This window comes from Brachyistius frenatus, unplaced genomic scaffold (genome assembly GCF_029030835.1).
Source record: "Brachyistius frenatus isolate BFR_SWC_R1_liver_20210118 unplaced genomic scaffold, ASM2903083v1 Contig_7, whole genome shotgun sequence".
Taxonomy (NCBI): Eukaryota; Metazoa; Chordata; class Actinopteri; family Embiotocidae; genus Brachyistius; species Brachyistius frenatus.
Window position 1 is genome coordinate 1,060,822 of NW_027210606.1, and position 4,711 is coordinate 1,065,532.

At 39.0% G+C, this 4,711-nt stretch overlaps 1 long non-coding RNA gene across 1 annotated transcript in view; it reads right to left on the reverse strand.

The window, feature by feature from the left end:
- The window catches only part of LOC138615739 (uncharacterized), a 208,775-nt gene that overhangs the window by 76,001 nt on the left and 128,063 nt on the right, over positions 1–4,711 (reverse strand). The window lies entirely within an intron of this gene.

The window sequence follows — 4,711 nt, forward strand, 5'->3', positions numbered from 1 at the left end:
ATTCCAATGAAAGGGTTTTACATGAATCAGCAACTGTGGGGATTTTACAAGGGAAATATGTTTCTTTCCAGCTAACATGTATCAAATATTAATAAGATAAAATATTTAACATACTGTAGCAGATTCCTGTTTTAGAGTAGATTTTCCCTTTAAACTGCAGGTTATTTGATGCCTCGATGATAGAGAAAGTGGGCATCGCCCACTGACTTATATTTCTAAACGTAAAGTCTTTGCAATGCTTTCTTGTAGGAATATTTTATCGTTGCATTTTTCATTTGTTTTACATGTTTAATTATTGTATTGTATGATAACTTCTCTCTAAGATTAGTTTAACTAGGAAACAATGTGATTTACAAGAATGCACCTAAATATTATCAACAAAAGGCTCCTATATCTTACAATTCTTAATATTTTGCTGTTTGAGTCTTCCTGACTTTGAGAAGTGGAAGTATATTTGGTCTGCTGTCATCTCTGATGTGTTCTGCTGCTCGGCGAATTGAATTTCAGCAACAGTTCAGCAGGAGATTGAAGGTTAAGAGGGAGATTTTCAGGTACTTAAGCTTTGCGCTGACTGAGCCTTAAAACACACACACACACACACACACACACACACACACACACACACACACACACACACACACACACACACACACACACACACACACACACACACACACACACACACACACACACACACACACACACACACACACACACACACACACACACACACAGGCCATTTTACCTGCCTGTGGAGTTAAGTGGTTTCCTCTGTGGGGTTTAGTTTGTCAGTGGGACCTGAGATTAGTGCTCCATGTCTCCTTAAACACACAGATAGAAAGTGATTTTCTAACAAGTAAAATAAGGACAGAAATACCTCTCCCACTAAACCCTGAGCATTTTAAGATGTGCAGGTCAAATGACATGTAGGTATCTTTGTAGAAATGTCACTAAAATTCATTTAAATGTCAGCATTGTTTGATGTGTTAAACTATTGTTTCATCAGCACTTAAACACTCATTAAAATGTTGTTGACATAAAGATTATATCTAAGTTATACGTCTGAAAACATGTGTTCTCACTCAGATGTGTTCCAGTTTCAATGTAGATATTAAATTGATGATGTAAAGATGTATTTTTCCATCACGCTCACATACGGTGTTTCAAAGTTTGCAGCCTTTGACTTTGTGACTTCTTCACTTGTGTGTCTGTGATGTTTCCCCAATCCCAGTTCTTGAGTGCAGTCCAAGTCTCTGTCTGACTCAGAGCTGAGAGCAGGCAGGCAGACAAAGCCCTGAAAGGGGGTCTGGTCCCTCGACTCCCCTGGCCCTTTGTTCAAAGTGGGGCTGTTTTAGAAAGAGGACTTTTCAGCTAGGCCGTAAGGCGATCCTGGGCCTTTCCTGCCCAGGGTGTGCCCCGGGCGTCTCTGGTTTACCTGCGGGACCAGGAGGGGCGGGGTGGGGTGGGTTTGGTCCTCGATGGGTGGTGGAGCAGTGGAGAGGGTGGAGAAGAGGAAAGCAGCTGGTCAGTGGAAGAGGGAGAGAGAGAGAGAGAGAGAGAGGAAGGAGGGGGATGGAGGGATGGATGTAAGGCGAGAACGCTGAGAAAGGACAAATAAACAAAGGTGGTGATGAGGGTCTGAGGTGAATTAATTGTATTAAGCTCTTTCTCACTGTGGCGACTGTCTCCAGAGACAGTAGCAAGGGAACAGTAGACAGTGGATACAGCAGTGGACTGCTATAAGACCCTCAGCGTTTTAAGAACCAACACAATTCACGGTTCTCACTGAAAGTTCAAGTTTAATGTGCAGTTTATGGTTGAGATTTCCTTCAATTATATTATATTATATTATGTTATATTATATTATATTATATTATATTAGATGAGATAAAATGAAATGAAATGAGATTAAATTAGATGAGATTAGATTAGATCTGTAGCCCTTCCCTATTTAGCATATTTTAAAAAAATTATACTAAAGCCTAGAGGTCCATGGGTCTATGTCTATTCACTTTTCCTCAACTTATGTCCTATCCTGTTCAGCTACACAAATTGAACAAAAACTCATTCTTATTAACCATGGTAGCAGCATGTGCAGATAAATCCACCACTTTGATGCAGACCGATATATCTTGATGAATAATACAATTATACATATATAAAAATTCCACGAGATTTTCTACAAGAAATGTAAAGTCTGTGGAAGACAAAGCCTTATTATTTCGGTGATCTCCTCACTTTTCCTTTAGTGCCACCACAATATCCTTTTACTCACTTTATGATGTTGTAAAACCATTTTTGACCATCATCGGTTATTTGTACACTGGACTATTTGAATGTCCCAATGACTCTCTGAAAAGTCTCCAGTTGACCCAGAACGCTACATTCAGCCTCTTATGTCAGCTCTCTCTTAGTTGGCTTCCTGGAAATCAAGAACAAAATTTTAAATCCTTCTCTTTCTACACACAGCTCTTAATGAGCAATTTCCATTGTGTCTTAAAGACCTCATAGTTCCCTATTATCCCAGTAGAACGCTTCAGGCTTGCTTGTGGGTGATAAGAGTTTCCAGAAGTAGAGCTTTTAACTACCAGGCTCCTCTCCTGTGGAGAGCCCAGTTTGTGGTCAGGAGGCACACACCCAAGATAAGGCTTAAAACTTTCCTTTTTAATGAAGTAGTTAGGGTGACCCCGAACTATCTTGCCCGAGGTGGATGCTGCTTGGAGGACCACTGAGCACCTCTGCTCTCATCTCCTTCACTCTGAGGTGGCTGCTCTCTGACTCAGCTTCCATCACAGGTTTATTCCTGTGAAAAGGTACATTTTCTTCCCCACCGCTGCTCACGTGGAATTTCTTGAAACGGTTTAGTTTCTCTAGGCTAGCCTAATACTGTAGGTCTGGACCTTACGATGTAAAGCGCCCTGAGATGACTTATGTTATGATTTGGAGCTAAATAAATAAAATCGAATAGAATTGAACTGAATACAATCAAAAATCCTTCCAATCAAGTTTGACACACATCTCAAGGATAATTACAAGTAAGCGAACAGTGAAAAGAAGTAACTACTTTCTGAATCAACTTTATATCGTGAACTATTTTCTCATGTGCAGAATGGATTGGTACAACATTTTGTACATGCATTCATTTTCCACATAATCTAATTAAACTGGTGATTGATTCCCTGACTTGGATAAACCCTTTTTTCCCTACATTTTGGACACTCTCTGAGCTTCCCTTCAGCATCTCCCCCTAGCCAAAAATATAATATATTGTATATACAATATAACTGTCATGATGTCATGAAGCGAGAACATCACATTTATGTTTCCTAAGGGAGGACACTTGGTGTTAAGTCGTTTTACGGTGTTTTACCTTTTACTTGTGACATTTCTGTCATGAAGCATGTTGCACAATTTAAAACGTGTTGTCTTTCAATTTACCCAGATTTTCTTTATTACTCATACATGTAAACTCAGATGAAGCTAGCTATTCATCCAAAGGCAGTTTGAGCGTGATGAGAATTGAATCTTTTACAACGTAGTCATGACTCTCGACTTTAAAACAGAGTCTCATCTATTCTGAAACTTGGAAAACCCCACAAGCCTGTTGTGGGTTTGAATCCTGACAGACAGTTTCCTTTAAATATGATATGGCCACCAATAAAAACAGAACAACGTTTTCAGTTTGCTGACATAATGCTCATTTCTCAGTAAACGTACAAGTATGTATGCTCTTTTGCTTTCAAAACAGTTATATTTTTCAGGAAATTATTGGTCTACAGATTTAAAATGCTTAATTTTAAGTTGTGTCTGAAGAAAAACCTTAAATGAACCCCCAATTAAAAAAGCCTTCAGTTGTCTTTTGGAGGCAAAACCATCATTTGCAAAGTCATAATTTTAAAACTCCATACAGTATATGTAAGATTTGCAGTGGTGTTGGATACAGTCGGTCCTTGCAGGAAGCCGTGTAAGAGTAACTCTGAGGTGCTGAAGAGGAAAGAAGAAGGCAGAGAGCTTTGCAGTGGTCTGCTGTTTCTGGATGAGTGAACAGATGACACCAGGCACAGCGGGCTGTGACAAGATGTCTGCTATATGGTTGGAGATTGATTCTTATTTTGTGAATTTTTATACACATGGGGACTGAGACCCCTGAATAAGTCTAAAACAAAATGAATATAGAAATCAGGAAAATTTAAACAACAAGAAGAAAATGTTGGACAGGTAGAATGTTTGACCTGTCGATGGTGGCAAATGTGAAGACAGATTATCACAGAAGTCATTAGGATTCATCCTCTGGGAAACACGAATGTTCCATAGATATAGAAGCACAGTATTACAATTTTTGTAAAATACATATACAGACGTATGCGATCTATAATAAACTGCTGAGCTAACAGTCTTAGAAACAACAGTTCACTAATAGCAACGAAGACAACATCCATCCATCTATCATCAATCAAACAAACAAAGATACATCTCTTTGGACTGTGGAACCAGAACAATATTTTGTTTATTAGATATATAATGTAACACAAAGGGTGCAAAAAGTGAAGGGGTTTTCTGACTATATATCGGCTCTATAGCCTTTTTAGATACGAAGTGACACGTTCAACCGAACATGTTTTACCATTTACAGTTCTATGGTTTATTTTGAAAGCGGCAGCAGGAAATGTCATCATGACTTGGTTCCATCTAACTTGGCGCTATAGTGACA